This window comes from Castanea sativa, chromosome 4 (assembly GCF_040712315.1).
Source record: "Castanea sativa cultivar Marrone di Chiusa Pesio chromosome 4, ASM4071231v1".
NCBI classification, from domain to species: Eukaryota; Viridiplantae; Streptophyta; class Magnoliopsida; order Fagales; family Fagaceae; genus Castanea; species Castanea sativa.
Genome location: NC_134016.1, coordinates 27328516 through 27342823, shown reverse-complemented (window position 1 = coordinate 27342823; position 14308 = coordinate 27328516).

Below are 14308 nucleotides of genomic sequence, written 5' to 3'. Positions count from 1 at the left end.
TCGAGGCTCAAGTTTGTTATGCTCATATGGCTGAAGAAGAATGAAACAAGCAGAATCGAAGGAGTGAAGGTAGTGATAATCCGGAGGTGGCCCAAAAAGGCGCTTATATGGAGTTTGATTTTAGATAACAGGACTTCGCCCCAAAAAAGGAGCAAGTTCTTTGGCAGAGAGAATGAGGGTATGAATAGTGTCAAGACATTTAGCTCTACCATTTTGCTAAGAGGTACCTTGACAAGTTAGTTGATGAATAGTGCCACAAGAATGCAAAACAGCTTGGAAAGCATATTGAGTGTACTCAAAAAGATTATCAGATAAAAAATTTTTGATGTATATGGAAAATTAAGTTTCAACCATTTTTACAAAATTAGAATATACTTGCAATGTTTTATATGAAAAATCCCGATATAGTGGGAATAATCATCAACAAAGACAACAAAATATCAAGATCCACTAATACTAGAGACGAAGGAAGGCCCCCAGAAATCAGAATGAATTAGGTCAAAGATATCAGTGGACATTGATTCACCAATATTGAAAGGCAAAGCTGGTTGTTTTCGTAATTGACATGAAAGAAAATTAAAATTCTCTGTGGACACTGAACCTAACAAACCTTTAGAACCCAAGTGTTGTACTCGAGAGGAAGATGCATGACCAAGTCGAGCATGCCAAAGTGCAAGGGAAGTATTAAGGACACATTTTTTGTAATTGGCTAATCCTTTGGGTATCTATTGAGATTTAAGAACGAAACTTGACAAAAGCTCAACAGATCCTCAATCTGTCAAGATCTACGAAATCAGAATTTTCAGATATGATTTTTGGCCCTAGTTGACATGTATGTGTAAGGTTTCTTTTGTCACAACCCTAGACATATATAAGGCTTATTTTAAAGGCCGTTATAAAAAGAGAACACATGCAAAAAGTGACCTAGTGCCTTATTCTCTCTGCAAGAAGTTACTGCGTCTTTGCGTCTTAGGGTTTTGTAATCAAGTGCTTCTTGATCTTCATTGTTTATAAAGTGAAGAATTTTGTAGCCAAAAACATCTTCTTCTAGTTGCTAGAGTTAGTCACTTACTGGGATTTGTGCAAAAGGGTGGCGTTTATATATTGAGAAGTTTAGAGGTTTCGAAGCGGTAGAAAGTTTCTGTTGTAAATTCATCTATGAGAATTGTAGAGTCTAGGGACAAAGGTTTTGTATTAGATTTGAAACTTCTCTTTTCTATAGTGAATTGCTTTTCGGGAAGATTTCCCCCCAGTTTTTTTTTTAAAATTTTTTTTTATATACTGTGAAACTATTTTATTTCATTGGTTCTCTTGGGTCATCATATCTTGTCTTATTTACTATTCTGCTGTGCATGATATCGACATGATATTGATGTTTATTTGTTTTAACAAGATTTATTCATAATAAATCTAATTAACAACTTGGGTTTAAAACTTGTTAATTCTATCAACCGAGGTCTAAATTTTCCAAACAAGTGGTATCAGAGCAGGTACACATTGATTGGATATATTTCCTGAATGTGATCCTTGACCCCCGTTGTCATTGATTGTGGACAATCTCTTTTAATTCCTCATTTATTTGATGGCACTAATTATGCGTACTAGAAAGCTCGTATGAAAGTTTTTTTTGCAAGCTCTAGGTGAAAAAGTATGGCAAGCTGTTGAAGTTGGCTGGATTAAGTCAAAGGAAGCGCCGAAGGATTAAGATGAAGCAACAATCAAAGCGGCAAATTTGAACAGCAGGGCCTTGAATGCTTTGCTTTATAGGGTGACCAATGAGGAATTCAAGAAAATATCATCCGCAGAAGTTGCCAAGGAAGCATGGACCATTCTTGAGACCACTTATGAAGGTACCAAGGCAGTAAAAAGTGTGAAGTTTCAAAGACTCACTAGTAGTTTTGAAGAAATAAGGATGGAGGAGAATGAGAAATTTGATGAGTTCTATGCTAAACTCAAGGATATTGTGAATTTCGCCTTCAATCTTGGAGAATCTATTATGGAACTTAAAATTGTTAGAAAAATCCTTAGGTCCCTACTTGAAAGATTCCATGCTAAGATCACTGCCATTGAAGAAGTGAAGGATATTGATTAAATTCCTTTGACTGAGCTTGTAGGGAACTTTCAAACCTATGAGATGGGATTAGGTTTAATGGGAAAAGGTGGAAAGAGTAAAAACTTGGCTCTTAAGGGTATAGAGGAAGATTTTTATGACTCTGAAGATGAAGATGAAAGCGAAGATGAAGATGATGATGAAGATGAGGATCTAAACTTCATAGCTAATGAGATTATCAAGCTTCTTCAATATAGGAAAAAGGATAAGGAAAAACCTCCTAGGAAATCTAAAACCTCTAAGAAGGGCAAGAATGAGAAACCCCTCATCTAGTGCCATGAATGCAAAGGTTTTGGTCATATGAGGATAGAATGCCCAAACTATCTTATGAAGGAAAAGACCAAGAATTCAAAAGGTAAAGGGTTGGTTGCTACTTTGAGTGATACTGAAAATGACTCTTTTGATGAGTATGTGGATGAATGTGGTTACATTATGGCTTTTGCTGCCATAATTGATAAGGTGATTGTGGAGAGTGCTAGTGACAGTGAGGATTCTTTTGATGATGAAGTACCCAAGAAGTTGACCCTTTAGGAAGCCTATGATAACTGTGCATTGAATTTATAAAATTTTAAAAGACTTCTCATCTTTGTCGAAAATAGCTTAATAAGGTAAAAACTGAAAAGGCTGAATTGTTAGTCAAACTAGATGAGACTATAAGGTTAGTTGAGATTTTTATTGTGGAGAACGCCTCATTAGAAGAGAATGTCAAGAATCTCAAGGTTGAGCTTAGTCAAGTTAGAGGATGTTTAGTGCAAAGCTTGATGAGGTATTGAGTGCTCAAAAGCCTAGTTCTGATAAGACTGGCTTAGGATATGTTGTTTCCTCCGGCCCCTCCTCTTCCATAGCATCTAGATCAAATACTATCTTTGTGCCCCAATCTGAGAAAGGAAATAAAGGTATGAAATCCAAAACTGATTTGACTAATTCTAAATTCTTTGTTAGACCTTACTCTAGGAAGTCTAGTAGTTCAAAATCTACTCATATTTGTCACCATTGTGGTGTTTCTAGACACATTCATCCCGATTGCTTCAAGTTGCATCCTCATAAGCAAGTGTCCAAGCGGTTATAGGATCCCTCTCAAGGAACTGCACCTTTGTTTGGTGAGTTAATAAAAGTCTTGAGTTTTTTAACTCAATTTCAGAAGAATTCTAATTCTTCTATATCCTTTCGTAGACATGCTAGGACACGTGCCTTTTCATCTTCACAGGCAAAGACTCGCACTGTGTGACTGAGAAAGGAGTCTAAGACTTAATTGTCTTTTCTGTTGTCCTTTGCTTTAATTTTTTCTTTTTAAAGTAGGACTCTCTTTGATTAATTTCTTATCTGTTTTTGGAATCATGCTTTCATGTATCTGCATCTATCTTCATACTTTCATGTTGTTTGTCTGTTTTTGTTTTGTTGTTTAGCTTTTATTTTGTTTTTGTTTTCAAAATAAAAAAAGAAAAAAAATTAGAAAAATACAAAAATAGTGTGTATTTGTATATGTTGGTACTTGTGTACTGTGGATGGTCATTGAAACAAAGTTTCTAAACTTTGTATCTCTTGTAGCTTAGATAAGCATCTCAATGCACAACTAAGCAAGTGAGCTTTGTGGCTTATGGTTGTGATGAGTACGATTAAGATTGTCTCTTATAGCTCATACTCATATCACTCTTTTTGATGAGAAGGACTAGAAAATCCTAAGAGAAAGACATAAAGAACCATCTCACCACTAAAGCCCACCAATCATGTATAACATCTGTGTGCTTCGGCATAACAAAATTATGATGTTTTGGCTTGCATAATTGGGTATTTCTTTTCTCTCTTATATGCACATGCATGATATGTTCAAAAAAAAAATATACAAAGAATATAAAAGCAAAAAGAATCAAAATGCTTTTAAAATGATTGTAAGTATGTTTCTAGGAGATGTGAGAGTTAAATGATGTACCTCAAAGGTGATAGTCCCCACCAACAGTTATGATTGTGTGTGAGGGTATTAGATGTTCTCATATCTCAAATCGTCATAATATGAGAAATTTGTGCACACTTGTTATGTTTTCACACACAACACGCATACTCTTTGCTACTTTTGATACATTGTTGTGAAATTTTCAAATACTCACAAGTGTACGAACTGTACCGAAGTATAGTTTGACAAGAACGAGGTCAAACCCACAGGGACTTGAATGAATGTAGGAAAATTAATCAAATCTTAACCAAATTAATCCTAATCTAGTTTAATAGAAATTGGTTGTTTTGAAAGTAAATAAACTAAGCAAATAATAAAGTTAAGCAAATAGTTAAACTAAGCAAAAGATATAAAATAATAAAAAGATGTAAACAATCAAGGGAAAGGAATTAAGGTTTTGGAATCCGCCTTGTAAGTCATATCAACATATATTTATGATCATTAATTTTTTCCAACTACTACATGATAATCTAGAAATCAATCTTTCTATCATGAAAAATATTCTCATTAAAATCCTTATTTTAAAAATCAAAAGCATGTTCTTCTTCGCTTCTTAAGTATAAAATCAAATCATCAATTGTATCTATAGCCAAACAAATCACAAGATATATCCAATTCTAAAAATCAAATCATAAATTGTATCCATTGACAGATAAATCACAAGCGATATCCAATTTTATAATCAAGAATTAATAAACCAAGCATTCAATTAATTAAGAAAATTCCTAAATCATGAGAAAAACATGATTGAACTCATATCTAGAATCTCATCTTAGTCAATTGATATGAAGCAAGAACAATTTAAATCATTAAAGAACAACTATTGTGGGAAAAATCAAATCACATAAATATTACTAATAATCTTTAACAGGGTTTCATCCTCAACCCTAATTATAAATTTAGCTACTCATAATAATTAAAATAAAGCACAAGAATAAAATACTAAACATTAAACTAGACAAATAAAATAAAACTAACTGTCATGGAAGAAAACCAAAGAAGTAGCCGCACTCTATATGTTTAGCCCCCAGCCCTAGCACTAGCCCCCTTTGAATTTTGCCCTAAAGAGCCTTTAAATAGGTCAAGGAATCCTATTACAAGTTGAATTCTCGTTTGGGAAAAATTCCAGATTTTTAGGCTTCACTTAACCGACAATTTTGACCCATTTAACGTTATAATTCGGACTTTTGGTAAACTAAAAAGTTGTAGCCCTTTAAGTTAAATTTCCAGTCCAACTTGAATCATCTCAATTGGACATCTGAGCCGAAAGTTATGCCAAAAATACTAACTGATGTGCAGGTTGGAATCCTAATCCGAATTAAACTTGGATTTGATGCAAATTTCCTTTGATTCCCTGCTCCAATTGGACTTAAATTTAATTGAATTGGCATTATTTAACTTCATCATTGCCCTTGCAAAAGTAAAGTCCATTAGTTTTCTTCTTTGCACAAATCCACTTATTTAATTCCATTCTCCTACAAAAGACAAATTCACACAATAAGATTCAATTAAGCACAAAATTGATTATTCACCATTATTCCAAAACCAAGTATAAAATGCATGAATTACCTCAAAATAAGTATGATAATGCTTTCTAACAATGATATAAATATGCAAAATTAAGCTATTATCAATGCACATCATACATGTGCAAGTACAATGTGTTTTGGCCATCACAAGTGATACATGTGTTAATATATGCTCACTAAATTGTCTTAACTTGTTTTTGAAATATAAAATTGGTTAGACTTGTTTAGTGTGCGTGTGTGTGTTTTGGATCTATATGATTTGCATCTTGTTTGAGATGAGTTTTGAGAGCTTAATATGTTGGTTTGATGTTTGAGTGAGTAGCTTGTTTTATGCATTCATCTTTATGTGTTTTTCCCTTCTTGAAAAACCTATTTTCTTCAAGCTCGACACATCCTCGACAGATATCCTTTCTATCAAGCCTTCTTCTTGTGATCTCGACAAATTCTCGATAGCTTCTCGATCCATCGAGGAAAATATCTAATCTCTCTGTTTGCCTAATAGATTCTCGACAGATCCTCGATCCATTGAGATTTATGGGTTTTCTCTTGATAGCAACTTGACAGCTTCTCGATCTATCGAAACCCTCTTGCATGCATTGTTTTTCACATGTTTTGCATCTTTCTATTATCATGTCATCCATAGCATCTTGTTTCATTACATTCATGTATTTATATGGATTCTTTGTGCCCCTTTGATCATCTTTATGTTTCTCGGGTGAAGCTTTATAGTTTCTTTTTACCCTTTGTCAATCGTGACAAAAAAGGGGTGCAAATGTGGTTTCTTTTTAAGATTCTACATGTTAGGGGGAGAAATACATGCCTTTGTAAGGGGGAGTTGTGTTTCATCTTGTTAGGGGGAGTGTTTACCTTCTTGTTGTTTAAGGAGCTTCTTTTAAGCTTCCTATACACCGGTCTTGTGACCATCTTTTTACATACATTGTGCTTATCTTTAATATATATATATGATGTATGTCTTCTTCACCTATGATTACATGTGTTGTTTCTTTTATCTCTTTATACACATGTTTCTTTATGTATGCAATCTTTATTTCTATTTCACACATGATTCCCTGATGAGTCTTGTTTAAGTGTTTTAGAAAGACAGGTTGTGAAAGTCTACCGTGCCATGAACTCTCTTCTTACGAAGTTTTTCAAGAGTTTGTAGTAGGGTTAGATTTGTTTTGTAATCCAACAAGTGGTTATGAGTATAGTGATTTAAGACTTCTCTCATGATTTATTTGTTTGTTGTGGTTTTGTCACAGATTGCCAAAGGGGGAGATTGTTAAGGACATATTTTATGTAATTGGCTAATCTTTTAACAAAATACACTTTACTTATAATTGGGTAGATCTAGGATGGGTTTAGTACTTCAAGATACATGTTGTTCAAGCCAAGTATTAAAGCCATGAAGATTGGACCAAGGAAAAAGTAAAGAAAATTTGTCCATTAGAGCTCGACAGATACCTCGACAGAAACAGTATCTATCGAGATTTAAGAACAAAGCTCGACAAAAGCTAAATCTGTCGAGATCTACGAAATCAGAATTTCCAGATCTAATTTTTGGCCCTAGTTGACATATATGTGTTGGGTTTCTTTTCTCACAACCCTAGACATATATAAGACTTATTTTAAAAGCCATTATAAAAAGAGAAAACATGCAAAAAGTGACCTAGTTCCTTATTCTCTCTACAAGAAGTTATTGCGTCTTTGCGCCTTAGGGTTTTGTAACCAAATGCTTCTTGATCTTCATTGTTGATGAAGTGAAGAACTTTGCAGTCAACATCTTTTTCAAGTTGCTAGAGTTAGTCACATACTGTGATCCGTGCAAAATGTTGGCATTCATATATTGAAGAGTAAGCGGTAGAAGGTTTCTGCTGTAAGTTCATTTACGGAGATTGTAGAGTCTAGGGACAAAAGTTTTGTACTAGATTTGAAACATCTATTTACTATAGTGAATTGTTTTCCAGGAAGGTTTCCCCCCAGGTTTTTTTTACTGTGAAACTAGTTTATTTCATTGGTTTTCTTAAGTCATCATATCTTGTCTTATTTACTATTTTGCTGTACATGATATTGATGTTTATTTGTTTTAACAATGTTTATTCACAATAAATTTAATTAACAACTTGGGTTTAAAACTTGCTAATTCTATCAACCGGGGTCTAAATTTCCCAACAGGAAGGAATAGAAGAAACAGCAGCAGCTACAGGAGCAACTTAAACAGGAGACTTAGACTGTGCAGAGAAAAGATCCATTGGTTGAATACTCTCAGTGTTAGCAATAGTAGTAGTAGAAATTGAAACAGCTGATTTGTTGCGATGATAGCAAGTCTTAATATTATGACCAAGACGTTTGCAAAAATTATAGAAACGTTTGCTGGATTGTCGGTGACGATTATTGCAATAGGAAGAAGACCTGTCCTTATTCTTCATTTAGAAGCAAAATATGCAAAAATAGACTGCAAAAATGAAATCTACGCGAAAAACTGGGCAAGGAGCACCTGGACTACAAACTTACCTGAAAAAGTCAACAGTCAAAGTCAACCAAGGAGTGATGATGTCAGCAGGATGATGTGGATGATGACGTCAGCAAGTTGTTGTGCAGCGTGTGTGGCATATGACGCATGTGGACGCGCGTGACGGGCATGGGCATGGGCATGTGGAAGAAGATGCAGATTCTTGTTATGGTGCGTGCAGGTGTGTGGGAGAGTGTCTTCGATGCAGATTTCTTGGGTGGCGAGTGCAGTCTCTGATGACGGTCAAGTTTCCACGAAATAGTAGATCGGCGGAGGACGATCTCAATGGTACCTGAAAAAACACAATCACGGCAATGTTTATGGTGGCGATGATATGGTAGTGGTCTCTGTAGTGTGAGACTCCTGAATGGTAGCAGCTGCAGGTCCAAAACTAGGGACGATGACTTGGAGACGTCGGGGATTCAATTGCAAATGGCTGTAGTGGTGGCTGTGACGGCGGAAGTGACTATGAATTTGGAGTAACACCAAAGAGAGACAAGACTGCTAAGAAAATTGTCAGAATCTGGCTTTGATGCCATGTTAGAAATACTGAATGAATGTATTGTATTTCTTAGAATCATAAAATATACATGAGTGCCTTTATATAGAAGGCAGATATGTGTAGTACAAGTAAGAGTGCTATACAAGTAAACAAGGTGGGTCTTAAGCCCACAACCCAATAGACGTTAACAAAATAAGGCACTTAAACAAACATTTTACTATACAACATCTGAGATAAGTTAGTTTTACCTGTTTCCGCAAGCTAGAGTTTCATCTTGGTTGACTCTTTTAGTTGGTGTCTGTTTACAACACAAAGAGAGACATCAAAAAGCTAAACAACATTGACACCCATAAATCACAAATAATTATACTACAATGTATATGCATACCATTTTGAATTCAAAAAACAGAATTGAAAGAAACATTTCCATTTTTTCATAGCCTTTAATCAACTTAGAAAAATCAACTTTATCCTTATCTTTATCTTCACTTCTACTCTTCTCCGATCTCCTCCCCTCTCGCAGCAACACACTCCTTCTTTTCCTGTCATTGTCTTTGTCTCTATCTCTGCTCCTTTGCCTCTTCAAATGCCTGTCTTTGTCTCTGTCGGTTTTCTCAGGAACCCTAGAGTGTTTTTATTTGTTACGTATAATAGATTGTGGGCTTTAGGCCTACCTTGTTTACTTGTACAAAACACATACTTGTATTATACACTCTGCTTCTTATATAAAGACACTCTTGTATATTTTATTACTTGTGAAATATAGTACTATTCATTCAGTATTTCCAACATGGTATTAGAGCCACTACTTTGAATTCTTTGGTGTGCAATCTGCAGTCCAGTTTTCTCAGTGTTCTTCACTGCCCCTACCATCGCCTTTACTGTCTTACACTGAAGACCATTGCCATTCTAGTCGCTGCCATACAATTTTTCCATGATCCTCTCGTTGCCAATACCATCAGAATCGTCTTCCTCTTATCTACATCCTCGGAGAAGAACCGATGTCATCGGGCATCGTATGCGCTCCCAAAGTTATCGGGACCGAAGGCACACGCCACACGTGCCGTCAGCAATTCTGTTTCAATGCTCCATGTGCTTATGTGCCCACGCGCTTACTCGCCTCACTTGCCCATGCCCCACATGCGCGTCCAGAACCTGCTGATGTCATCTGTGACATCATCTTGCTTTCGACAGCCCTACAACACATGTCATCTACCACGTCATGGCTAGTCTTCACTTATGTCATCATCTGTGTCCTCTTGCTGACGTCATAGCTTTGCTGGTTGACTTGATCATTGACTTTTAGGCTGGTTTGATTGTTGACTTTGACCGTTGACTTTTAGAGTTGACTTTTTTGCAGTCTAGGTGCTCCTTAACTAGTTTGTCGTGTAGATTTCATTTCTGCAGTCCATTTTTGTATATTTTTATTCTAAATAAAGAATAAGGATAAGTCTTCTTCCTTTTGCAACAATCGTCGCCGAAAATCCAATAAACATTTTTGCAATTTTTGCAAACGTTTTGACTATAATATTGAGACTTGCTATCAATGCAACAAATTAGCTGTTTTCATTTCTGCTGCTACTATTGCTAACACTAAGAGTATCCAACCAATGGCTCCCATCTCTGCAAAGTCCAAGTCTTTTGGATCCATTACCACCATTTCCATAGTTGACCTTCAAAACAAAATCGCTAATACCATTCATATGGTTGGTAATGCATCTTATTCCTCTTCTCTTTTAGTTTCATTTGGTATGTCTCTTTCCTCTTGTCTTATGGATTCTATTTGTTGCAACCACATGACACCTCTCTTATCCTTATTTTCTCAACTTGGACTTGCACCACACCCTTTTAATATTTGCATAGCTAATAATTCCACAATGTTTGGTCATAATATAGGTTCTATCTTGACCTCCAACCTCTCGGTTCCTAGGGTCTTTGATGTTCTTAAAATTTTTTATAATTCATTTTCTATGGAACAATTAGCTGAGTTGCGTTATCGCATTACCTTTGATTATTTTGGGTGTATTGTGCAAGATCTGAGGATGGGACAGGAGTTTAGGACCGGTCCCAAAGTTGGGCGTATGTTTCCTGTTGACAACCTTCATCTTCCGCCTGTTGCTCCTGTTTTTGTTGTTGCTGTAGTTGTTGCAATTTCTTCTATTCCTTCCCTTTCACTTTGGCATGCTCGACTTGGTCATGCATTTTTCTCTTGGGTACAATACTTGGCTTCTAGAGGTTTGTTAGATTTAGTGTCCATAGAAAATTTTGATTTTTTTTCATGTTAGTTAGGAAAACAACCAGTTTTGCCTTTCAATACTAGTGAATCAATGTCCACTGATATCTTTAACCTAATTCATTTTGATGTCTAGGGGCCTTCCTCTATCTTTAGTATTGGTGGATCTCGATATTTTGTTATCTTTGTTGATGATTATTCCATCTATAACTAGATTTTTCATATGAAACATCATTCTGAATTATTGCAAGTATATTCTAATTTTGCAAAAATGGTTGAAACTCAATTTTTCAAACGCATCAAAATTTTTCGATCTGATAATGCTTTTGAATACACTCAATATGCTTTTCAAGCTGTTTTGCATTCTTATGACACTGTTCATCAACTAACTTGTCCAGATACCTTTCAGCAAAATGGTAGAGTCGAACGAAAACTTCGTCATATTCTTAACATTATTCGTGCTCTTGCTCTCTCTGCCAAAGTTCTTGCTCTTTTGGGGCGAAATTGCTCTTCATGCTATTAATCGCGTTTCTAGTTTTGTCATCCAAAATCAAACTCCATATGAGCACCTTTTTGGGTCACCTCCAGACTATCACTACCTTCCTTCGGTTCTACCTGTTTCGTTCTTCTTCAGCCATATAAGTATAGCAAACTTGAGCCTTAGTCTAGACTTTTTTGTTTTCTTGGCTATGGCGAAACTCAAAAGGGATATCAGTGTTATGAACCTGTCTCTCATCATCTTCGTATCTCCCAAAAGGGATATTGTTTTCTTGGGTCCCCTGCTCCTTCTCCTGCTCCGCCTGAAGATCTTGCACAAAACATTCCACTTCATCACTTGACTATCATTGTTATACTGGCCTTGTTACACTACATGAGCCTCACACCTATCGTGAGGTCTCCACTGACTATTTGTGGTAGATTGCAATGAAAGAGGAACTTGATACATTATCTAAAACCATACTTGGGATTTGGTGACTCTTCCCTTTGGGAAATCTATGGTTGGTTGTAAGTGGATCTACCAGATTAAGACTCGCCTTGATGGGTCCATTGAACGATATAAAACTCGTCTTGTTGCAAAAGGTTTTACACAATGAGATTGATTATGAAGAGACCTTTGCTCTAGTTGCTCGAATCTCATATGCTCGTGCCCTTTTAGCAGTTATTGTTGCTAGTAAATAGGACCTTTTTTCATATGGATGTCAAAAATGCCTTCCTTAAATGGGAATTTAAGTGAAGAAGTTTATATGTAACCTCCTCCTGGTCTCTTTATTGAACCGAACAATGTTTGTCACCTTCGATGTGCACTTTATGGCCTTAAACAAGCCCCATGAGCTTGGTTTGCCAAGTTCAGCTCTATCATCTCTCGCTTGAGTTACATTGTCAGTTATTATGATTCTGCCTTATTTCTTCATTGCACTGACAAAGATACCATTTTGCTTCTTCTATATGTGGATGATATGATCATAACTAGTGATGACCTCAGTGACATTCAAGAACCCAATGATTTTTTTAGTCAACAGTTTGAGATGAAAGATCTTAGACATCTTAGCTACTTCTAGGGCCTTGAAATCACTCATTCTACAGATGGTCTTTATATTACTCAGGCCAAGTATGCTTCTGAACTTTTGTCTCGAGCTAGACTCATTGATAGCAAGACCGTTGACACTCCAATTAAACTTAATGTGCATCTGACTCCCTCAGGGGGGGGGGAACCATTGCCTAATCCCTCTCTTTACAGACGATTAGTTAGCAGCCTTGTTTATCTCATCGTCACTCGTCTAGACATTTCCTATGCTATTCACCAGGTGAGCTAGTATCTGTCTGCTCCATAATCGACTCACTATGCTGTTGTTCTGCACATTCTTCGATACCTAAAGGACACTCTCTTTCATGGTCTTTTCTACTCTGCTCAATCTCCTCTTGTTCTCCGTGCATTCAATGATGCTGATTGGGCAGGAGATCCTACTGATCGAAGGTCTACCACTGGTTATTGCTTTCTTCTTGGCTCTTCTCTAATTTCCTGGCGAAGCAAGAAACAAACCTTTGTAGCTTGCTCTAATATTGAAGCAGAATATCGTGCCCTTACTAATACCACATCTGAGCTTCTTTGGCTACGATGGCTTCTTAAGAACTTAGGTGTGTCTACATCTTCTACTACTCCTCTGTATTGTGACAACTAGAGTGCCATTCATATTGCTCACAATGATGTCTTCCATGAACAGACTAAACACATCGAGATCGATTATCATTTTATCTAAACACATCGAGATCGATTATCATTTTATCCGTTATCATCTTGTCCATGGTGCTCTCAAGCTGTTCTCGGTCTCCTCTAAAGATCAACTTGCAGATATCTTCACCAAGTCACATCTTAAGGGGTGCCTTCGTGCTTTGGTTGACAACCTCAAGTTGTTCTCACACCCACCTTGAGTTTGAGGGGGGCTGTTAATGCATAATAGGTTGTGGCTTTAGGCCCACATTGTTTACTTGTACTATACACATACTTGTACTACACTTTGCCTCTTATATAAAGACACTCTTGTATATTTTATTACTTGTAAAATACAATACTATTCATTTAGTATTTCCAAAATTCTTGTTTATCTGAGGTGGGTTTCTTCTTGAGCTTTTTCGAATGGATTTGAGTTGAGCTTGCTTTTTAAGCTCAGAGGCCTTGGAAGGGCTAGAGGCTCTGACGAAGGAACTGAGGAAAGAGGAGGTGGGAGGCAAAGCCGAGCTTCAATGGGGGCTCCAAAACTTTTTTTAAGGGTGGTTATTAAGAAACTTAAATTATATGAATCTAATAAAAAGAGAACTTCATATATTAACGACAAAAAAAAAAAAAATGAACAAAACACACACACACACACATACAAACACATAAAGTCTTACAATTTCCTTTTACGAATTTTCTTATTTTGAAATTATTACATAATAATCTCATTATTAATGTTGAAAGCTACATCTCTTTCAAAATTTTTAGTTAAATAATTTTTTTTTTTTGGACTTTCTTAATAATATTTAATTGACGACATAGCTATTGATCTTTGATATTCTTGAAATTTTGCAAATATGGAATATTTAAGAAGAAGATGTAATTAAATGGTGAATTTATCAAAATTCACATTCAATAAAAAAATATTGAATGGAGTTGTAACTTTAACCTATAACCAAGTTTGTTGTCAAATTTTATCCAAAAGTTTAATTCTGTTGAGTTTTAAAAAAATTTAGATTTGTCAGAAAGTTTTAATAAGGATAAAAATTCATAATATTTTTAAATTTATATATAATAATAATAATTATTATTTTTTGAGAACAGGGTGCACTCTACATGGAGCCACCGGTGCCGAGCCTCTCAACGGTGGAGCTTTGGACTCTGAGGCAGAAGAAGAGGAGGAGGAAAAGCTGAGGCCGTGTTTGAACCTGGCGGCGCCTTGGCCATTACTACTCACCTTGTCATAGTACGCGGCA